The sequence below is a fragment of the Macaca nemestrina genome, chromosome 10 (genome assembly GCF_043159975.1).
Source record: "Macaca nemestrina isolate mMacNem1 chromosome 10, mMacNem.hap1, whole genome shotgun sequence".
NCBI lineage: Eukaryota > Metazoa > Chordata > Mammalia > Primates > Cercopithecidae > Macaca > Macaca nemestrina.
The window spans coordinates 39,851,668-39,876,019 of NC_092134.1; the positions used below are offsets into that span (position 1 = coordinate 39,851,668).

The 24,352-nt window shown below is 42.5% G+C and overlaps 1 long non-coding RNA gene across 1 annotated transcript in view; it reads left to right on the forward strand.

Moving 5' to 3' along the window:
* The window catches only part of LOC105483710 (uncharacterized), a 33,688-nt gene extending 13,536 nt beyond the window's left edge, over window positions 1-20,152 (forward strand). Inside the window, exons 2-3 of the long non-coding RNA XR_988509.2 lie at window positions 3,336-3,456; window positions 20,076-20,152. This is a non-coding gene — a long non-coding RNA (uncharacterized lncRNA). The remainder of the gene's footprint in view (window positions 1-3,335; window positions 3,457-20,075) is intronic.
* The last annotated feature ends 4,200 nt before the right edge of the window (window positions 20,153-24,352 follow it).

Consider the following 24,352-nt stretch of genomic DNA (forward strand, 5'->3'; position numbering starts at 1 on the left):
TAGTTCCTGATCTTTTAAAACTCAAATCTAGGCCGGGCGTGGTGGCTCACGCCTGTAATCCCAGCACTTTGGGAGGCCAAGGCGGGTGGATCACGAGGTCAGGAGTTCGAGACCATCCTGGATTACACGGTGAAACCCTGTCTCTACTAAAAATACAAAAAATTAGCCGAGCATGGTGGCGGGTGCCTATAGTCCCAGCTACTTGGGAGGCTGAGGCATGAGAATGGCATGAACTTGGGAGGCGGAGCTTGCAGTGAGACGAGATCACGCCACTGCACTCCAGCCTGGGCAACAGAGTGAGACTCTGTCTCAAAAAACAAACAAACAAACAAAACAAAACTCAGATCTATTTTACAGTAATAAATAAATGTTATGACCCCCTCTAAGGAACTAAAGTCATTATGTTATTTCTGCAAAGAAGTTAGAAAATAAAGAAATGATTTTAGGTTTTAAAAAATCAACTTAATGTTGGGTGCAGAGGCTCATTTCTATAACCCTAGCACTTTGGGAGGCCAAGGTGGGAAATTAGTTGAGGTCAGGAGTTCAAGACTAGCCTGGGCAACATAGGGAGACCTCATCTCTACAAAAAAAAAAAAAAAAAAAAATTAAGGCCTGGCGCAGTGGCTCATGCCTGTACTCCCAACACTTTGGGAGGCCGAGATGGGCAGATCACCTGGGGTCAGGAGTTTGAGACTAACCTGGCCAACATAGTGAAACCCCATCTCTACTAAAAATACAAAAAAAATAGCCAAATATGGTGGCAGGTGCCTGTAGTCCCAGCTACTCAAGAGGCTGAGGTAGGAGAATCACTTGAACCTGGGAGGCAGAGGTTGTAGTGAGCTGAGATCTCACCACTGTACTCCAGCCTAGGCAACAGAGCAAGACTCCATCTCAGAAAAAAAAAAAAAAAAATTTTAAATTAGCCTGACGTGATGGTGGACACCTATAGTCCCAGCTACTCAGGTGCCTGAGGCAGGAGGATTGCTTAGGCCCAGGAGGTTGAGGCTGTAGTGAGCTATGATCATGCCGCTTCACTGGGCGAGAGAGTGAAATTTTGTCTCAAAAAAAAAAAAAAAAGAAATCAACTTATGAGAATTATGTTTTTAAAGATTATATTGAAGTATGCCTTAATATGTTCTGTAATAATACTTATAATGCATATAAATACCAGCTTTAACTTTTCCTTAAACGAATGACATATGCTACTTAATTTACTCTAAATAGATTACATGAAGCATCATTTAGGGCCGGGCGCAGTGGCTCATACCTGTAATCCCAGCACTTTGGGAGGCCAAGGCTGGCGGATTACTTGAGCTCAGGAGTTTGAGATCAGCCTGGGCAACATGGTGAGACCCCGTCTCTACTAAAAATACAAAAAAATAGCTGATGTGGTGGCATGCATCTGTGGTCCCAGCTATTTGGGAGACTGAGGTTTGAGCCCAGGAGGCAGAGGTTGCAGTGAGCCAAGATTCCACCACTGCACTCCAGCCTGGGTGACAGAGCAAGACTGTGTCTCAAAAAATAAATAAATAAATAAATAAATAAATAAATAAATAAAGCAGGACTTGACAAGTGCATATAAAAAAATCACATTACATCTTGTCTGCTTTGGAGACCATACGTATATTAAAATGTAGATTTAGATTTAACTATTAATATATTTTACAGCACCAAAAATAATGGCATTCACAATCTGATGGTTGGAATTCTTGCATTTCGTGTGCTTAAAAAATGTAAATCTCTGATTTGATTATTTTTTGTTTTTTACTTCTCCAAGAAGAGAGAGAGTGATGGCTTTGTGCCCTCACTATATGGCAAATATCCATTTACACGGAGGTTCAGAAAGTGGGATTTGGAGTCCATTGTCTGAGTTTGAATCTGACCCTGCCACTTACCAGCTGTGTGACCTTGAGAAGTTACTTAAACTCCCTCTACCTTGTTTTCCTTGTCTACAAAAGGGACACTAATAATGGTATCTATCTCATTGGGCTGTTGCAGGATTACACAAGTTCACATTTGTGGGGGACTTGAAACAGGTTTTGGCATATAGGAAAGGCTCAGTAAATGTTAGCTGTGGTTTATTTCCACCTGGATATTCCACTCAACATTCCAAACCGAAGTTATCAGTTACTTGCACTTTATGCGCTTTCTATATAAACTAGTGTTACTATCAAGAACTTTATTACCCTAAAAGCCCATGATTCAATTTTTCTTCCACTTACCTCCCTCATCTAATCACCCAGCAAGTGCTTGCTGTCTGTTTCAGGTCTGGTTTCTCCAAGCCATTTGCTCTTCTCCCTCTCTTTGATCATTGGTTCTTCACTGGTCTTTCTTTTCTTTTCTTTTTGATGGAGTCTCACTCTGTCGCTCAGGCTGGAGTGCAGTGGCGCTACCTCAGCTCACTACAACCTCTGCCTCCATCTCCGCCTCCCGCATTCAAGTGATCCTCCTGCCTCAGCCTCCCGAGTAGCTGGGACTACAGGCATGTGCCTCCGCCCCCGGCTAATTTTTTGTTGTATTTTTAGTAGAGACGGGATTTTGCTATGTTGGTCAAGCTAGTCTCGAACTCCTGGCCCCAAGTGATCCTCCTGCCTCCACCTCCCAAAGTGCTAGGATTACAGGCATGAGCCACCACGACCGGCCTTAATGGGTCTTTCTGTGTAATTCCTTGTTCTCCTAAATTAACTCCTTATGTAGCATAGCCCCTAGCTACAACCTAAGTCTGAATGAAGTCCTCTGTCCTCAGTGGTTCTCTGTTGCCTCCAAGAGACATTCATGTTTCTTTTCTTTTCTTTTCTTTTTTTTTTTTTTTTGAGACAGAGTTCTGCTCTTGTTGCCCAGGCTGGAGTGCAATGGTGCGATCTCAGATCACTACAACCTCTGCTTCCCGGGTTCAAGCGATTCTCCAGCCTCAGCCTCTTGCGTAGCTGGGATTACAGGCGCCCGCCACCACGCCTGGCTAATTTTTGTATTTTTAGTAGAGGTGGGGTTTCACCGTGTTGTCCAGGCTGCTCTCAAACTCCTGACCTCAGGTGATCCGCCTGCCTCGGCCTCCCAAAGTGCTGGGATTACAGGTGTGAGCCACCATGCCCGGCTGAGACATTCAGGTTTCTTAGCATAGAATGAACATGAGGTCCTCTGTGATCTGTGTCTTCCTCTCCCTCATTCATTCATTCAACAACTATTTACTGAGCACTCACTGTGTATTAGCCACTCCTGCCCAGCGATTCTACTGAACACCGTGCTGCTTATAGTTTCTTGATCTCACATGCTTTTTCTTGTCAGTCTGTGATGGCTCACAAGTTATTCTCTGCTTGGAATGCCTTTTCCTACAGCCACTTAGTGTCTGAGCCAGGACTGGAATTCATATTTCCTGACTCTTCACCCAGTGCTCTCTGTCTACATGAACTGTCACCACCATTCAGGATCAAGCACCTGTCCTGCATCGACCATGAGGTATGTACGTAACAGCCTTTCAGTAAATGCTCCCTGAAACAATGATACTTTCTATGATAATAACTACATGTTTAGGGAAGTTTTACCAGTTCATATGGAAGTTATCATGCAACATGTTCACAGTTCTCTTCCCCTTAGTGAGTTTCAGCTTTTTAAATCTTAGGCCTAGGAGCTTATATGAGCTTTTTAAAGAAAAAAAAATAAGACTAGTCAAGTGCAGTTGTAAGGAAGAGAGAAAGAGGAGAACAAGCAGTCCAACTGTAACTGACTGTGAACAATTAATTGAGAAAACTCCTATGATCTTTATTGTGAAATGTAGGTGGGGAGGTGCTGATTCTCCTATTGTTCCAATGCACAGGTCTGGACAAAGGGGCCCTAAGGTACCTAGATGTGTCCTCTCTTTTTTTGACCCAAATTTGACAGACTAGAGAAGCATAAGAATAAGCTTCTGGTGGTCCGCTCCCTGTCTTCTCTTTCCTGGGCTTGCCATGGGCCCACTAGCTTAGCCAGTCACTCATGCTTTTATTGATTCAATCTGCAAACATTCAGTGTTCATTTTGAACTAGGCCTTCTCCCAAATGATCTCTTGTGAACCCGCAAGCCCCCTTTTTTTCTTTTTATTAATTTTTTTAATTTTTAATTTTTGTGGGTACATAGTAGGTGTATGTACTTATGAGTTACATGAAATATTTTGATATAAGCGTGCAATGTGTAATAAACACATCGGGGTATCCATCACCTCAAGTATTTATCCTTTGTGTTACAAACAATCCAATTATGCTCTTTTAGTTATTTTAAAATGTACAATTAAATTATATTTGACAATTAAATTAAAATGTACAATTAAATTATATTTGTCTTCCTGCTGTGCTAGCAAATGCTAGATCTTTTTCATTCTTTGTATTTTTTTGTAACCATCCTTGCTATCCCCTCACCCCCACGTACCCTTCCCACCCTCTGGTAACTATCCTTCTACTCTCTGTCTCCACAAGTTCAATTATTTAATTTTCAGCTCCCACAAATAAGTGATAACATGTGAAGTTTGTCTTTCTGTGCTGGCTGTTTATTTCAAGACAAGGTCTCGCTATGTTGACCAGGCTGGTCTTGAATGCTTGGGTTCAAGTGATCCTCCTGCATTAGCCAGCCTCTGGCTTATAATCCTTTTCTTCAACCCCCACAAAGTTCCACTCATAGTGTGTAGGTTTGATGTTCTTTCTCCTGGGTCTAGACTTTGTCTAACACTGAAGTCTGGCCACTCACTCCTATTTTCCTGCTCTTTTTTTGGTGCAAACTGATTTCCAGTTTTAAAGAAGCTTCTTAATTTCTGTTGCTCTTGCTCCCTTTGTAGGTGAATAAGCTTCCAGGACATCTCTTTTGAGAGCCTGGGCATAGACAGTGTGTGTTTTGGGAGATGATCCTGGTAAGGGTATCAGGAGTAGAATTTAGGGGCTTTATTTAAAAGTTAATTTGACCAAATCCAATGCTACGCCCTGCTGGTAGCAGAAAAACAGGAGCGGAAACAAGGCATAGAATAAATTCTATAAGCATTTAAAAAAATCCCCTAAAGATTAGGAAAAACCCAAGCAGTTCTGGCTTCTGAGAAGAATGTATCTTGTGTGCCATTCAGTTGCCCTGCAAAGCTCTTGCTTGGAAAACACAACACCTGGTGTAAGAAGCTCTGGATTTAAATTTTTGCAGACCATCACTGTCTTTTTCTAGGAATAATTACCCTTTTATCTCTTGCCCCATCTCCAAAGGCCACCTGTGACAGTGACGGAGCAAAGCTGAAACTGCAAGAGGATTCATTATTTTAATTCTTTGTTTTTGAAAATGATCAGTTTACAGCTGGGTTCTCCCTGGTTCATAAGGGTAAATAGGGCTCTTGAAAGCTTTGAGCTGTTTTGGCTTTCCCCAGACAGCTGTCCTAGCTGGGGTGGACAGATGATGGTACTGGAACCCAGCCTGGAGCTGAGAGCTACTCTATCTGGGTCACTTGCTTTAGCTTCCTTCCATCCTCCTCCTACTCTCCTCCTCCCATGTCTTCCTTCCCCATCTTTATTCCTTCTCTGGGGTCCGGGTATTGTCCCTAGATGTCTTGAAGCTACTCAAATAGGAGGCAATAGTAATGTGAGCATAAGCCCTCAGTGGGGCTTGGAAAAGAATACCCCAAAGTGAAGGTATCAGAAGCAGCCACAGAAGCAAAGTTTTTCTCTGACTTTCCCCTGCCTTCCTGTCTCTCACCCTTTATTCTCCCTTGAGGCTAGCCATAGAAGCTAGAATCCTTCCGCAAGGGAGGTCATAGAAACCGTAACTGCTCTTCCCCAAAGTCAGCCGGAAAAGTTAAAAATACTACTTTAACCTTCCCAGGCCTTTCTGTGTAAGAGGGGCCATAAAGAAATTCTCTGACCTACCTTGTTTGGTAATAGGTCATAAGACTCCCGTTGCAGAAAGGGTTCGGCCCCATACTGGGAAGAAAGAAATGCTGCAGAGAAGCCAGGAAGAATCTGAGTCCACAGGGCTTCATAGTTTTCCCCACACAGTCTATTTCCTTTCGATTATTCCTTTTCTGTCCAACCACAGTTCTACATGGCTGTCCATTCTTCACTGAACCTAAGCCATAAAAATGGACAGTTTTCCTTGTATCTCTGGGTCTTGATTCTGAAGGCTCTTGTGTCACATAAAACTGTGATCAAATAAATGTGTTAGGCTTTTCTCTTGTTGACCTGTCTCTTGTTATAGGTGTCAGCTGTAACCCCTATGATGGTGAGGAAAGGGATCACCCCCTTTCTGACCCTCTATCCTCTTCTCAGGTGTTCTAGAGTCATAAGCCAGCCAGAATCCTCCCCGCCTCCTTGGGCCGTCTTTCTGGCATCTCAGGGCCTTAACACGTCTCTGCCTGGGCTGGCACATCCTTTCTCAAGCTGCAGTCATTTCCCAATCCTCTTCACAATTTTGAAAAATATACAAGTAATGCCCATACTATCAATTCTTTCATAATTTTATTTAATTTGACTCACTTAAAAAACTTAAATAAGCTTATTTTAAAAGGAGATTAAATTAATTATCATAAATGGAAGACTACTGTGAAATAGAAGTTAACTGAATACAATAAAAGCAAAATAATAAATGACCAACTGTGTGCCATTTAGAATCATCTTTCAGACCACTTGAGGTTAAACTCTGTTTTGGAAAATCCCTGTGACGACCCTCAGGTTTCCTCCCCAGTCACAGAGGGTGGGGCGAAGGCAGCATTCTCTCACTGTGGCAAGGACCTTTGGCTCCATGTTCTCTCTGTGAATGACCTTAACCAACTTACTGGTTCCTGGGAAGTTTCTAAGCTATAGGAACAATGACCATCTCTTAGAGTTTCCATTAAGATCAAATGAGACAATACCTGTAGAGGGCCTACCATAGGCCTAATAATAGGAAGCCCTCAAGAAATGGGCCGGGTCTGCTGGCTCACGCCTGTTATCGCAGAACTTTGGGAGGATTACTTGAGCCCAGGAGTTTGAGACCAGCCTGGGCAACATAGTTATTTTTAATCAAAAAAACTTAAAAAAATTAGCCAGATGTGGGAGTATGCGCCTGTAGTCCTAGCTACTTGGGAGGCAAAGGTGGGAAGATTGCTTGAGCACAGGAGGTTGAGGCTGCTGTGAGCTGTGATCATGCCACTGCACTCTAGCCTGGGTGACAGAATGAGACCCTGTCTCAAAAAAAAAAAAAAAAAAAAAAGAAAAAGAAAAAGAAAACAAGGAAGCACTCAAGAAACATTAATTCTTCACCTGATGCTTCCTCTGTGGCAAGGAATAAAATTTGAATGAAAAGCCCTCTTGCTCTTGCCTTTGTATTTGGCAATCTGCTAAGCTAGGCAATTTGGTCTTCAAAACAGCTATCCTCCTGCCCCATTTCACCAGTGATAAGACTTAAAGCTTACATTGCCTAATTGACTTTCTTAGAGAGGGCACAGTTACTAATGGTAAAGCTAGGATTCAAAGCCATGTCTGTACACTTCTAAAATCCATGTACTTGCTGTTAATAATTAAGCTAAACTGATTTTTTAAAATATTAACCTTATTGAGGTATACTTTACATACAATTAAACAATCATTTAAACATATATTTGGATGAATTAAAAAAATGTTTATGGCCTGGCATGGTGGCTTATGCCTGAAATCCCAACACTTTGGGAGGCTGAGGTGGGCAGATCACCTGAGATGGGGAGTTCGAAACCAGCCTGGCCGACATGGTGAAACACCATCTCTACAAAAATACAAAAATTAGCCGGACATGATGGCGGGTACCTGTAATCCCAGCTACTCGGGAGGCTGAGGTGAGAGAATTGCTTGAGCCTAGGAGGCAGAGGTTGTAGATTGCACCACTGCATTCTAGCCTGGGTGACAGAGCAAGACTCCGTCTCAAAAAAAAAAAGTTTATATTTATGTAACCACCAACACAAGATTTCACCTCCCAAGTTTCCATAGTGCTCTTTCCTGGCCATTCTCGTTGGCTATTCCCCTAAGTTTCTGTCCCATTATTGCACTGAGTCTATTTGGAGTGTATATTTAGTGCTACTTGAATCTATCCTTCTGGATTGCAGTCCTCAAATTTGGCCCAAATAAACTCTATACTTATACAAATTTTGCCTCAGTTTTTTCCTTTAGGTTGACACCATGGTATGGACAATTTTTCTTAACCTTTACTTATTAATAGGCATTTATTTTCCCACTATCTCAGCCCTCTCAATTTCTCTTCATCTCCACTAAGGGAACCAGCATCCCTCACCTGGACAACTGCAGATCCTCTTAAGTTGGTCTCCCAGCCTCCTCTTTAGCCCCTTTCAACTTACTCTCCGCTATGCAGGCAGAGCGATCTTTAGAAGTACACAACTGCTCAAGAATCTTCAACTTGCCCTAAAACTCTCCTTCCTGGTATAAAGATCAAAATCTATATTCTGGCCAGCCAGACCCTGCATGGGCTAGCCACTTCCTACCTATGGTACCTTCTTTTCTTCTTCAGAGTCTTTTTTTTTTTTTTTTTGAGACACAGTCTCACTGTTACCCAGGTTGGAGTGCAGTGGCATGATCTGCAACCTCCGCCTCCCAGCTAGCTTCAAGCAATTCTCCTGCCTCAGCCTCTCTAGTAGCTGGGATTACAGGCACACTCCACCACCACACCTGGTTCATTTCTGTGGTTTTAGTAGAGATGGGGTTTCACCATATTGGCCAGGCTGGTTTTTTAACTCCTGTCCTCAAGTGATCTGCCTGCCTTGGCCTCCCAAAGGGCTGGGATTATAGGCATGAACCACCACGCCTGGCCTATGCCACCTGTCTTATCACTGCTTTGCTCAATGGTTCTTTGCTCTCCTGCTTGGCTGGCCTCTCTTAGGTTCTTCTTATGCATTTGCTTCTCACTGTTGCAAGTCTTAAGATTTTTGCAAGTACAGTTTCCTTCAGATAAAAGGCTTTCCTCTTCCTAAGCCCACTCACCCACTCTCTGCCCCACCAGCTAACATCTACTTCTCTCCTCTTAACCTCAACAAACATCTCATTTCTTCAGGAAAGTCTTTTCAACCCCCTGGGTTGGGTCTGATCATTTGTTTTCTCTTTTTTTTCCCCCCCTGAGACAGAGTCTTGCTCTGTTGCCCGGGCTGGAGTGCACTGGTGTGATCTTGGCTCACTGCAACCTCCGCCTCCTGGACTCAAGTGATTCTCCTGCCTCAGCCTCCCGAGTAGCTGGGATTACAGATGTGCACCACCACACCTGGCTAATTTTTATATTTTTAGTAAAGACAGGGTTTCACCTTGTTGGCCAGGTTGGTCTCGAACTCCTAACCTCGTGATCTACCAGCCTTGGCCTCTCAAAGTGCTGGGATTGCAGGTGTGAGCCACTGTGCCTGGCCTGATCATTTGTTTTCTCAAAGAATTGTATTTCTTTTCTTCTTCAGAGTACTTTTCTCAGGTTATAATTTTGCCTTCTCTGGCGGGATTACAATGTAGCTTAATTTGTTGATATTTGCTTCAAAGACCTTAGGGATTCAGGCTGGCATGGTCCATGTCTTTTTCACATCCTGTTGACTCATAGCACATTTCTCAGCCCTTGGCACATAAAGCCAGAAAATAGAAGATGAATGAATGAATGAATGAATGCACTCACCCTTAGATCTGCCAGTGTCCCCAACGAGCACTTCTAAAGTTCCACCGGTACGTAAAACTGTTGTTAACCTTTTGGAAGAAGGGCATTAAGAAAGTGGATTACATTTCTGGAGCATTTGTTTGGTGCTAGACTAGGTGATTATCTTACTGTTGGTGTATGGAAAAAACAGGGATTTACTTCTCTATGGGCTTTGAACTTCAGAAAGGAGATTGCCTTCAGAGAGAGCTAAATTGCAAAACAAACATAAAAGCAATCAGATTATATAGGCAAATTACCTTAAAGGATGGAATGGCTTCTAGGTCCCAAGACTTGACTAATAGGCTTGAAGTTATTCACAGAGACAAAGAAAGAATGTGCCCTTCAGAAAGGAAATTAATTCGCCTGAGAGGAGGGCAAACTAAACTGTGCCTAAGGGGGGTTGGCTACAGAGCAAAGGCCCCGTCTCATCAGGCCCCAGTACAAACTCTTCAATTCCAATTCCTCTGGAGGTGGCTGACTCTGCCTGCTTTCTGGCTCTGCATTCATCAAGCAACCTAATTATACTCTGGCCTCCAGGGAGCAAATATAGCCATCAACTAATCTAGTCTCAGGCCTGCTTGGTGGGCTATATCGCCTTATAAATTAATAATTCAGCGTTCTGTTTGGGAGGCCAAAGCAGGAGAATTGCTTAAAGCCAGGAGTTCGAGACCAGCTAGGGCAACAAAGTAAGATCCCATTTCTATAAAAAATAAAAAGAAAAATAATTTGACATTTTAGTTTTATATATGGGCCTTGATGATGAGCCTGGTCAAGGGGAGTTTGTCCCAGAGAGATGGCTGTGTTCTCTGCTTAAGCTTCCAAGGCTGTCCAGTGTTTGGGACACAATGTGGACAGTGGATAATTCACCCTAAAGTGCCCTGCTGTGGGGACTAGTGTTGGTTTCCCATTTTACAGATCAGTAAACTGACTGCTATTGGAAAGATGATTTAAAATAATAGTTATTGCAGAATGTCTCCAATCTGTGGAATTTTAATGTGCTGTGGATTTATTACCAGGAATGCAAGAAGGGGATGATAGTAATGGACTAGTATTTAAATATTTTGTATGGCCAGGCGCAGTGGCTCATGCCTGTAACCCCAGCACTTTGGGAGGCCAAGGTGGGTGGATCACCTGAGGTCAGGATTTCGAGACCAGCCTGGCCAACATGGTGAAACCCCATCTCTACTAAAAATACAAAAATTAACTGGGTGTGGTGGCCTGCACCTGTAATCCTAGCTGCTCAGGAGGCTGAGGCAGGAGAATCGCTTGAACCTGGAAGGCGGAGGTTGCAGTGAGCTGAGATTGCACCATTGCACTCCAGCCTGGGCAATAAGAGCAAAACTATATCTCAGAAAAAAAAGAAAAAAAATTTTGTATTAGAAATCTATAGTTGGAACTTTTTATGATCAGTTTAGGTGTTGACAAAAAGTGTTAAACTCTGTAAAATATGTAAAGAGGTTTTGTTTTATTCTGAGCCAAATATAAGTGACCAAGGCTGGAGACCCAGTCTCAAGAGATCCTGAGAACATGTGCTCATGGTGGCTGGGTTACAGCTTGACTTTTTACACTTTAGGGGGACAGGAGTTACAGGCAGACATCAATCAATACATGTAAAGTGTACATTGGTTTGGTCCAGAGAGGTGGGACAACTTGAAACAGAGTGGGGTGGTTCCAGGTCGTAGGTGGATTCAAAGATTTTCTGACTGGCAATTGATTGAAGGAATTAAGTCATTATCTGAAGAGCTGGAATCAATCAAAAGGAATGTCTGTGTTAAGACAAGGGGTTGTGGAGATCAAGGTTCTTATTATGTAGATGAAGTCTCCAGGTAGCAATGAGCGCCTGGGTGCAGGCAGGCTGAGGCCTAAAATGGCATCAGCACCAAATGAGGATGGTTGTCTGTTGGTGTTCTCTCGGGGTTTGAACTGATACAAGAACCTTTCAACCTCTTTGCTTATTATAGAATAAAAAATAACTATCATGTGTAAAAATTTACAAAGTACCAGATATTACAGGTTCATTAGATATTAATTACTGCATCTCTAGCAAACAGACTTTCTATGTCTCAGTTTCCTAATGTAAAATGAAAATAAGAATGGCAAACAATTAAGCACCGACATTGTGCCAAACACGATTCTAAGTGCTTATGGTTAGTATTAGCTCATTAATTCTGACAAATAACCTAGGAGGTAGATGCCATTGAAGCATCATTATACAGAAGAGGAATTTGCCCAGGATGATATAGTTAGCAAATGGGAAAGTTTTTGAACTCAAACAGTGTAGCTCCAGAACTTATCCTCCTAAACACTTCACAAACTCATAGAATTAAATGAGTTAATGTACACAAAACACTTAGGACAAGGCCGAGCACAGTGGCTCATGCCTGTAATCCCAGTACTTTGGGAGGCTGAGGCAGGTGGACCACTTGACGTCAGGATTTTGAGAACAGCTTGGCCAACATGGTGAAACCCAGGCTCTACTAAAAATACAAAATTTAGCTGGGCGTGGTGGTGCATACCTGTAATTCCAGCTACTCAGGAGGCTAAGGCAGAAGAATTGCTTGAACCCAGGAGGTGGATGTTTCAGTGAGCCGAGATTGCACCACTGTGCTCCAGCCTTAGTGACAGAGACTCCGTCTCAAAAACAAAAATAAAAACAAAAACAAAACACTTAGGACAGCCTGCCACACGTTAAGTTTCAATAACTGTTGGCTGTTATTGTCAATATATTATTGTTCAAGTTTCTTGTCTTGGGAGAGTCAAAGTGGGATTGAAATCCCAGACCGTCTGTATCCAAGCTCTCCAGCCCTTTACATTATCCTTTGCTACTGTGTGCTTTTCCCTAGGGAGAACCAAAGTCAAAAAACACCTTAGCTTGAATGACCCAATTTGAAACTGCCTGCAGAACAAAAATTACGTGTTTTAAAGTTAACGTTTTTTCCTTTATGATTCTACCTCACCTCTATTATTTAGAATCTTTCCTCTTTATTCCCGGCACATTCCTGGAATTGCTTCTCCACTGTTAGCTATATGAAAAGTCATCTGTTTATAGGGACTGGGTGTTTTGAATCCTGTGATAGCTTTGCCCAAATCTTAAGGATATTTACACACAGTACTTTTATTGCTAATATCTAAGAAAAATGAAAAGTTAAACCTGTCAGGGAAGGCAAGATTTATAAGACTATTTACAGTCCTGGGAATCATATTCACCGCTGCTTGGAACTCAGAAGGCTGTAAGATCTGGGGAGACACTTTTGTTATTTCCATACTTCACAAGCCAAGGAGAGGAATAAGACTTTTTCGCTTATAGCTGATGCCTAAGATGGTTTATATCTAGAATGACAAGCCAGCCACAAAAGTAAATTGTCTCCAGGGGAATCATTGTCCTGGGCTCTTTAAAGGGCAAACTGTTTTTTAAGGAAACTAAGATTAGGACTTGAAAACAGATTGGAAACCAACTTCCAATTTTGTTGGCCAGATATGTGGGAGCTTTCTGTGGATGATACAAAATGACTTTTAGAGCATTAGTATTATGGAAGTATATTAGACTAGAAGCCTGCTTTTTCTTTTTCTTTTTTCTTTTTTTTTGAGACGGAGTCTCGCTGTGTTGCCCAGGCTGGAGTGCAGTGGCGCGATCTCGGTTCACTGTAAGCTCCACCTCCCGGGTTCACACCATTCTCCTGCCTCAGCCTCCCGAGTAGCTGGGACCACAGGTGCCCGCCACCACACCCGGCTAATGTTTGTATTTTTAGTAGAGACGGGGTTTCACCATGTTAGCCAGGATGGTTTCAATTTCCTGACCTTGTGATCTCCCCGCCTTGGCCTCCCAAAGTGCTGGGATTACAGGTGTGAGCCACTGTGCCCTGCGAAGTCTGCTTTTTCAATAGTGATTTTTTTTCTTCATCAGTTAATTGATTGCTCATCTAGAAACATTACCAGCTATTGAGCTTGTTTCTGTCTTGGTATCTACATGATGTTATTCTTTTTCATGGCTGTTTTATGCTTTGCTAGGATAAGGTTTAAGTGAATTATTTTGACATTAATGAGGCATTTCCGTGGAATACTAATCTCACTATATATATGACAGTCATTCAAATTTTTCTGGCATTTTTGGGTGGATTCTTAGAAAGTTTTTAACAGATCAGAATTAAACAATTATGGCTTTGGTATAGACTTGGGAAGTTAGAAATTCACTGTTAAAAACCACTAATGAGAGCAAAAAATTCAGTAAGAAACCATATCCTAGGGATCATGGCTTGGAAGAGCAGTCAGTGGTTGCAGACGAGGAAGCTAATTTATCTTTTCCTGCTAATTGCTTTCCATTTTATTTATTTTATTTCATTTTTTGAGACTAAGTTTTGCTCTTGTTGCTCAGGCTGGAGTGCAATGGTGTGGTCTCAGCTCACTGCAACCTCTAATTCCTGGCTTAAAGCAATTTTCCTGCCTCAGCCTCCTAAGTAGCTGGAATTACAGGAACCTGCCATCATGCCCAGCTCATTTTTGTATTTTTAGTAGAGATGGGGTTTCCCCATGTTGGCCAGGCTGTTCTCTAACTCCTGATCTCAGGTGATCCGCCCACCTCAGCCTCCCAAAGTGCTAGGATTACAGGCGTGAGCCACCACCTCCATTTTAAAATTTGAAAATGCAAACAGTATGTCTGCCTCCCTTCTAAAGATGCTGGCGACACTTCGTTGTGCAGGATAATAGAGATTTATGTTTTACACCTAAACAAAGCAAGAGAAACTCACCCTTTACCCTTTGGCAAGCACTACAAATGTTTCCTCCTTTTACTCTCAGTATTCCAGTCCCTAGAATTCAAAGCAAAGAGGGGTTTGAGAATGAGAGCCAGGTATGGTGAATCAGGCTACGGTTTCAAACTTCAAACTTTCCACATGCTCCAGACCTTTATAAAGGCTTTAATTACTTATTTTCTTTTTTTTCCTTTTTTTTTTTTTTTTTTTTTTTGAGACGGAGTCTCGCTCTGCCGCCCAGGCTGGAGTGCAGTGGCCGGATCTCAGCTCACTGCAAGCTCCGCCTCCCGGGTTCACGCCATTCTCCTGCCTCAGCCTCCCGAGTAGTTGGGACTACAGGCGCCCGCCACCGCGCCCGGCTAGTTTTTTGTATTTTTTAGTAGAGACGGGGTTTCACCGTGTTAGCCAGGATGGTCTCGATCTCCTGACCTCGTGATCCGCCCGTCTCGGCCTCCCAAAGTGCTGGGATTACAGGCTTGAGCCACCGCGCCCGTACTTATTTTCAAATGTCACACACACACAAAAACTGTTATCACAGATGCATGATAAAAGAATGGAAAATCTACAACTAGCAATTTGGATATTTCATACACACACACACAAACACACACACACGTGTGCGTTGTGAGAATGTTTACTGGGGAGAGGAAAGGGTGTGTGCTTAGGATCTGGGTTTGAGTCTTGGTGACATCACTCCTTAGTTATCTTATCTTGGGGAAGTTCCTTGGCCTTTCTGAACCTTGATTCTCATGTGTTAAATATTCCTACCCCACTTTTTTTTTTCTTTTCTTAAGGCAAAGTCTTGCTCTGTCACCTAGGCTGGGATACAATGGTGCCATCACGGCTCATTGTAGCCTCAAACTCCTGGGTACGAGCAATCCTCCTGCCTCAGCCTTGTGAGTAGCTGGGACTATAGGTGCACACCACCATGCCCGGCAATTTTTTTATTTTTATTTTTAATTTTTTTTGTAGAGATGGGATCTTGCTCTGTTCTTAAGGCTGGTCTTGAATTCCTGGCCTCAGGCAATCCTCCTGCCTTACAGGCATGAGCCACCATGCCTGGCTGTATTGCATATTTTTAAAAAGTAGAATTTAAATTAACTAATGAATATAGAAAGCCAGAACAGTGCCATGTTCTTGTATAAATTATGTATTAAAACAGTGTTTGATTGTTTTGTAGTCTGTCTGTAGAATGAATGAAAGAAGGAGGGTCTTGTGTTAAGATGTTGATGATACCTCTGACTAGAATCATAGACAACCTGTTTAAAGCCTCAGATTTCTGCCAACTAGTCTTAAAAATGAAAGCACAATGAATAAAAGATAGATCATGTGTTGATCTTTCTGGCCAATGTGGAAACATAAGTTTTAAAAATGAGATATATTTTACATACAGGAAAATGCACCGATTTTAAGCGAATTTGTCAACAAATTTGGACAAATGATACACTCATGTGATTCGCACCCAAGTCAAGATATGTATAGAACATTTCCCTCATCTTGAAAGTTCCTTCATGTCCCTTTGTGGTCAATACCTGCCTTTTGCAGAGGCAACCATTGTTCTGGTTTCTGTCACTAGTTATGCCTGTTCCTAAACTTTATACACATGGGATAATATAGAATATACTCTTTTGTTTCTGGGTTCTTTCAACAAAGCTGATGATTTTGAGATGTATCCATAATGTTCTGCATATCAGTAGTTTGTTCCTTTCTATCGCTGAGTGTTTGTTATCTCATTGTATGAATATATCACACTTTTTAATCCATTCTCTTGTTGCTGGACACTTGGGTCTATTATGAATAGATCTGCTATAAACACTCTTGCCCAAGTCTTTTGTTTGACTTAATTTCATTTCTCTAAGTACACACCAGTTTGCTCTGGCTGCTCCACATCTTCACCAACACTTGATATTGTTAGTTTTTTTTTGAGATGGAGTCTCGCTCTGTCCCCCAGGCTGGAATGCAGTGGTGTGATCTCCGCTCACTGCAGCCTCCGCCCCACAGGTTCAAGCGATTCTCCTGGTTCAGCCTCCTAAGTAGCTGGGATTATAGGTGTGCGCCACCATGCCTGGCTAATTTTTGTATTTTTATTTGTTTATTTATTTTTTGAGGTAGAGTCTTACTCTGTCACCCAGGCTGGAGTGCAATGGCACAGTCTTGGCTCACTGCAACCTCTGTCTCCTAGGTCCAAGTGCCTCAGCCTCCCAAGTAGCTGGGATTATAGGCATGCGCCACCATGCCCGGCTACTTTTTATATTTTTAATAAAGACAGGGTTTTGCCATGTTGGCCAAGCTGGTCTCGAACTCCTGACCTCAGGTGATTTGCCCGCCACCTCAGCCTCCCAAGGTGCTGGGATTATAGGCATGAGCCACCCCTCCTTGCTGATATTGTTAGTTTTTAAAATTTTAGTTACTCTGAAAACAAAAATCTCTACCACCTCATTAAGCCCAAGTGATTTGCAGCAGTTATTCTTTACTATCTTTTTTTTTTTTTTTTTAAGATGGAGTTTAGCTCTTGTCACCCAGGCTGGAGTGCAATGGCACAATCTCGGCTCACTGCAACCTCCACCTCCCAGGTTCAAGCAATTCTCCTGCCTCAGCCTCCTGAGTAGCCAGGATTACAGGAACACACCACCATGCCCGAATAATTTTTGTATTTTTGTTTAGTAGAGATGGCATTTCACCATGTTGGCTAGGCTGGTCTTGTACTCCTGACCTCAGGTAATCCACCTGCCTCAGTCTCCCAGAGTTCTGGGATTACAGGCGTGAGCCACCGTGCCCGGCCTTCTTTACTATCTTGATTATTGTTAACTATATAGTAAGACTTGAAATCAGAGCCAGGTGTGGTTGTATGTGCCTATAGTCCTAGCTACACAGGAGGCTGAAGCAGGAAGATCACCTGAGTTCGGGAGCACAGGTGCAGTGAGCTACCATCATGCCACTCATTCCAGCCTGGGCGATAGAACGAGATTCTGTCTCTAAAAAAAATTAAAAAAAAAAAAACAAAAAACTTGAAATCAGGTAGTATGAGGCAGCTAATATTCTTTTCCAAAATTGTTTTGGCTATCCTACTTCCTTTGCTTTTTCTTATACATTTTAGCATCAGCTTGTCAATTTCTGCAAAAGTGTCTAGTGGAATTTTGATTGCGATTGCATTGAATCTATAGATCTATTTAGGGAGGACTGATATTTTAACATATTGTGACTTTCAATCCATGAACCCAGTGTATCCCTCCATTTGTTTATTTTTTTTTCCCTACCATGCAAGAAATGTCAACTGCAGTTGAGCAGAAAAATACCCTACTTGAAGTCTGCAAAGTTGAAATGATCTCTGGTTCTGCAAAGTATGGGACAAAATCCAATGATTCAACTTAATTTAATTTCTTTAAGGTCAACTTAATTTCTTCAGGTATTTATCTTCAGTACATTTAAATAATCATTTTTAGAAAGGTCCTGATGGTTTGACACTTCCTAGAGTCTTAAAATGACCTTTCTCTCTATCTTAAGAATTGAGGCCTGGAAAGGTTGTTTGTCTTGTTTGTTTATAAATGATTCCACCAGTTACTAATGAGAAAATACTTGGAAACACTATTTGTTTCCACAAGAAACTTGACCTTTTAGTTTAAAAATACCATCTTAACTTCATCAAATTATAGTTGTATACTAACTTGTTTTTATTTTATTGTAATCTGTAAATTTTACATTTATTGCTTAAACATTGGTTTTCAGTCTAAGAGGGTCATTAGTCACAAAAGTAAGATGTATTCTCAGCCTTCTTAAACACAATTCTAGTATGTTTTAGGTATTCAAAAAACATTAAATAAAATAGAAACAAGAACAGTTGCCATAAAAAAAAAACTTTTACCACTAAAAGTTATCTTTTTGTTTTTGTTTTTTTTTTTTTTTTGAGACGGAGTCTCGCTCTGTTGCCCAGGCTGGAATGCAGTGGCTGGATCTCGGCTCGCTGCAAGCTCCGCCTTCCGGGTTTACGCCATTCTCCTGCCTCAGCCTCCCGAGTAGCTGGGACTACAGGCGCCCGCCACCTCGCCCGGCTAGTTTTTTGTATTTTTTAGTAGAGACGGGGTTTCACCGTGTTTGCCAGGATGGTCTCGATCTCCTGACTTCGTGATCCGCCGGTCTCGGCCTCCCAAAGTGCTGGGATTACAGGCTTGAGCCACCACACCCGGCCAAGTTATCTTTTTGAATAAAAAACGATTGGCAGATTTTTGATAATTAGAGAACTGAGGTGGTAGTTTGAATTTTTTTCTGCTTTTATAGAAGAAACTGTGAAAATTTCCATAAAAGTTTATGTATCTTTTTTTTTTTTTTTTTTTGAGACAGAGTCTCGCTCTGTTGCCCAGGCTGGAGTGTAATGGTATGATCTTGGCTCACTGCAACCTCTGCCTCCTGGGTTCAAGTGATTCTCCTGCCTCAGCCTCTGGAGCACCTGGGATTACAGGCGTGCACCACCACGTCCAGCTAATTTTTGTGTTTTCAGTAGATACAGGGTTTCTCCATGTTGGCCAGGCTGGTTTCTAACTCCTGACCTCAGGTGACCCGCCCATCTCAGCCTCCCAAAGTGTTGGGATTATAGGCGCGAGCCACCATGCCCGGCCACATCTGTGTGTTTTTAAGGAACTTTCTAGTTAAAAGCTTTCTTCCTTCTGTGAATTCAACTTTAGGAGAAGATACTTTTAATTGAAGTTTCAAAGACATGTTTTTCTTATTTTTGAGATTGAGTCTCACTCTGTTGCCCAGGCTAGAGTGCAATGGTTCAATCTCGGCCCACTGCAACCTCCGCCTCCCAGGTTCAAGTGATTCTGCCACCTCAGCCTGCCAAATAGCTGAGACTACAGGTGCCTGCCACCACACCCAGCTAGTTTTTGTAATTTTAGTAGAGATGGGGTTTTGCCATGTTCGCCAGGCTGGTCTTGAACTCCTGACCTCAAGTGATCTGCCTGCCTCAGCCTCCCAAAGTGCTGAGATTACTGGTGGGAGCCACCACACCTGGCCTCAAGGACATATTTTTCTTTTCTTTACTTTTTTGAGACAGAATCTCACTCTTTTGCCCAGGTTGGAGTGCAATGGCATGATCTCAGCTCACTGCAACCTCTGCCTCCCTGGTTCAAGTGATTCTCTTGCCTCAGTCTCCTGAGTAGCTGTGATTACAGGCATGTGCCACCACACCCGGCTAATTTTTGTATTTTTAGTAGAGACGGAGTTTTGCCATGTTGATCCGGCTGGTCTCAAACTCCTGACCTCGGGTGACCTGCCCTTCTCGCCCTTCCAAAGGGCTGGGATTACAGGAATGAGCCACCATGCCCGGCCTCAAGGACATATTTTTCTTAATCTGAGTCTAGTACAATTAAGTATAGAATGTAAGAACTTTAAAAAATTTTTTTAAAATTCAGAGTAGCATTTAGCAAACTATTTCTGTAAAGGGCCAGATAATAAACATACTGGGCTTTGGGAGCCACATGGTCTCTGTTATGACTACTCATGGTAGAGATCATACACTGAAGCCAGCCTCACGTAAATGAGTAGGTATGGTTCTGCTCCAATGAAACTTTTTGACTAACAGAAACAAGGGGCCAGATTTGACTTCTCTGATTTATAGGGTTTTGGGGGAGTGAGCTATTATAAAGATTTTGATAAAGGAACACCATTCACCATTTACAGGAGGGCTCTCTCATGTCTTTTCAGGAAGCCTCAAAGTTAAACTCATCTTGAACCGAGGGTTAGTTGTCCATACAGCTCCAGCTGTGCCACAAATTATCTGAGTGAGTTGGGAGAATTTGCTTGATACTTTATGCTTCTATTTCTTAATTTGTTTGTTCTTTTTCTTTAAATTTCTTTTAAATATTAAAAAAAAATTTCTTATTGGGCAGCCTCTTGAGCCAGAGTAGGTTCAGAGACTCCCAATTTCTTAATTTACAAAAAGAGGATGATGATAGATTTGCCTCAAATGGCTGTTGTGAGGATTAAATGGGTCAACGCTTAGAATGCTGCCTGCCATGTAAGTTTTATGGAAGTGTTAGCTGATATTATTAGTAATCCATAATGAAAACAGAAATTAATCAAACTTTAATTTCAAGCATCTTTTATAAATTGAACAAAGGTTGGTGCTATCTTTGGGAGGCTGAGGCAAGCAGATCACTTGAGGTCAGGAGTTCGAGACCAGCCTGGCCAACATGGTGAAACCCCGTCTCTACTTAAAAAAATACAAAAATTAGCAGAGCATGGTGGTAGGCACCTGCAATCCCAGCTACTTAGGAAGCTGACACAGGAGAATCTCTTGAGCCCAGGAGGTGGAGGCTACAGTGAGCTGAGATTGTGCCACTGCACTCCAACCTGGGCGACAGAGTGAGACTCTGTCTCAAAAAAAAAAAAACAAAACCCAAAAAACAAACCCCAGAATAGGTTGGTGTTATGATCTGAATGTTTATGTTCCCCCAGATTCATATGTTGAAACCTAATCTCCAATGTGAAGTATAAGAAGGTGGGGTCTTTGGGAGGTGATTAGGTTTTGAGGACAAAGCCATAGTGAATGGGATTAGCACCCTTATGAAAGAGGCCCTAGAAAGCTCCCTCACCCCTTCTTCCCCGTGGGGTTATAGCAAAAAGGAAGCAGTTTATGAACTAGGAAGTGGGCCCTCACTAGACACAAAATCTGCCAGTACCTCGATCTTGGACTTCTTAGCCTCCAGACCTGGGGGAAATAAATTTCTGTTGTTTATTAACCACTCCGCTTATGGCATTTTATTAGAGAAGTTCAAATAGACTAAGACAGCTGGAAAAATAATGCTTAGAATTAATATGTGGGAATGTAAAAGTAAATCGATCCAGCAACCCAGGCCATGCTTCTCTGTGGCAGCAATCGACTGATTAACAACTGCCTGCGTCCACAGAGCATTTGTATTCCAGCCTCTACACCCCCACCTAGCACAGTTTCTTGTTTATCTAATCTGCCTGACTTCAGTAGGCATTTGGGTTTCTGACCCTCAATCTAGACAGACATACATTAAATCTCATTGGTATTTAATAGGCCAGGCCAGATTAGGAACCTTGGTGGTCCTCGCACGGAGAAGAATATGATGTCTGTCTTCCAATCCCTACCTTCACCTGGCTTCTGTGTATTAAAACTAAAAACAATATTTAAACTATACAAAAGTTCAGGCCAGTCCAACATAGTTCAGATTTTTTCCCTCAATGTGATTTTCAGAGTGTTTTTTGGGAAGTAGGGAATTCTTTCTGAAGCAATATTTTGGGTGCTGCTTTGCTGATGTCTAACTATGGGCTCAGTCTGTCTCTGGGGGCATCCTGGACACTTCCTTCCCTCCGACTTGCAGCATTTCTTTTTGCCTGGATTTCCTTGTACTCTTGCTCTGCATCCTCAGTCTGGAGTGTAATCCGAGCCCCAGCCTGTGTGACTGCAGCTGGGATACTCTTTGTTACTTTCAATTCCCTCTCTTCCCAGGTCATAGGACCTGTTCTCCCTACCCATCTGCAGCACTAGATGCCAGACTTATGGCTGCAAAAATAATTACGAGTCCCTTGGGCAGATGGGGCCAGGGCTCTGATATATTATATTAGCACAGGAGCTGAGCTAGATGGTTGTGCAGGTGAAAGTCTGCAGTGACTGGTTATGAGAGTGTCCCAAGAAGGCTTTGAATTTGATCATGCCTAAGGCTAGAGTCTTTGCACCTGTTAGGGATCATTCCCATTCTCCAGATAAGGACACTGATGATCTCTCAGTAAATGGTAGAGTCTGCCTTTGAACCCTGGTCTGTGTGGTTGGTTTTGATGCTTTGTTGGGGGATGGAACATGGACAATCATTCTTGCCTGTGAAGACAGAATAGATCACAGAGAAGACTGCATACTTGCTCAGCAGGCTGTCCTTGCTAGCTTTGTCAGGACAATGGTTAGTAACATGAGTCCTTTGGACTGTGATAAGGAAGAAGACATTTAAGGGTAACAGGTAAGATCTCTGAGTGCTTCTTTATTACTCTTTCCCCTGACTTCTACTTGAGAAGTGTCCTCAGATTAGATTTCCTTTTCATTTTGTTTTCAACCTAGATTCTTGCAGAAAGAAGCAAACATAAGCAATCCTCTTGTTCTTGTTTCAACATGGAACGACAGTCATCAAACTGTAGGCTCCAGAGGAGCAGATTCCAAATCTGAAAGTTGTTAGCATGTTAGTCTGTTTGGGTAACTTAATTTACCTGGAGGAATCCTCCTGAAGTTTTTTTGAGCTGATTTTCCCATCATGATGAACACAGGGCCTTAAATGAAGACTTTGAGCAGAGGAGGAAAAACAAGAAAGGCATACAAGTGTGGGTGGCCCTATCCTAGGCTCACATTGTAGAACCTCCTATGCATGGTGTTGTCTCTTTACCTCTGTGCATTCTCTGTGGACTGTAAGCTTCTCAAAGTCAGGGACTGCTGTCAGGGACTACTGTCTTCTTAATCTTTGCATCCTCCTCACCTAGCACAGTGCCTGGCATATAGCAGGTGGCCAGGGATATTAAGGACAAATGAATGCATGCATGAAAGGTAAAGAAGCATAGAGGGATGAGAAGCAGAAGAAAAGGTCTATGGGCAGAAGCATTTTGGGGGCATCTAGGGAGGCAGTGCTAGTGAATAGTGGGCCCTGCAGTCAGACTGCTCAAGATGAGTTCCTGGCCCCACCTCCTGTCACTGCATAACCTTGGACAAAGTGCTCGACCTCTCCAGGCTCCATTTAAAAAATTCCTGTAAAGACTGGGTGTGGTGGCTCACTCCTGTAATCCCAGCACTTTGGGAGGCCAAGGTGGGCGGATCACGAGGTCGAGAGATCGAGACCACCCTGGCTAACACGGTGAAACCCCATCTCTACTAAAAATACAAAAATTAGCTGGGTGTGGTGGCACACACCTGTAGTCCTAGCTACTCGGGAGGTTGAGGCAGGAGAATCACTTGAACCCGGGAGGCAGAGGTTGCAGTGAGCAGAGATCATGTCACTGCACTCCAGCCTGGCAACAGAGTGAGACTCAGTCTCAAAAAAGAAAAAAAAAAAAGTCTGTAAAATGCTGAGAAGATGGATTGTGATGGTCTTCATCTTACAGGATGGTTATGAGATATTTATTGGGTTACATGAGGTATTTATTGTGTCCTGGCTTGGATAGGGCATCATATGCCTAGGAGGCAATCTAGATTTTTGAGTATAAATGTGTAAGTTATATTGAGTCAGAGATCTTAGAAGACTTTGATAGATGGCATGGAGGCTAGAAAAGTCCAAGACAGGTCGGGTGCGGTGCCTCATGCCTATAATCCTAGCATTTTGGAAGGTTGAGGCGGGTGGATCACCTGAGGTCAGGAGTTTGAGAAAAGCTTGGCCAACAGGGTGAAACCCCATTTCTACTAAAAATACAAAATATTAGCTGGGCGTGGTGGGGAGCACCTGTAATCTCAGCTACTCAGGAGGCTGAGGCAGGAGAATAGCTTGAACCCAGGAGACAGAGGTTGCAGTGAGCCGAGACTGTGCCATTGCACTCCAGCCTGGGCAACAACAGTGAAACTTCATTAAAAAAAAAAAAAAAAAAAAAAAAAATCCAAGACACATTGGTGTGGCAGAGAGGGAAAAATTAAAAAAGGAAAGTCCAAGATATGTGAGGATATTGCATTCTGAAAAAGAGGTCAAAAATGGCTAGAAAAAGTTGAAAGTAGGAATTAAATAAAATTCTGATGGAACTGGCCGGGGAAAATGAGGGAATTGAGTGGTTAGGCAGCCCTTCGTCCTGAGCATATAAAATTTCCCACAGCGAGCAATGGGGCATTTCCTTCAGATGACTTAGGGGCTTTTGGTTGGTCTGATGCTTTTTTGTTGTTGTTAAGGAAAATAGATGCCATATTAAGTCTTTTAGAAAATTGGTTAACCGACAGGTACATTTTAATGCCATTTTTAAAATTTTAAGTTATTCTGAGTTTGAGAGTCATTTTT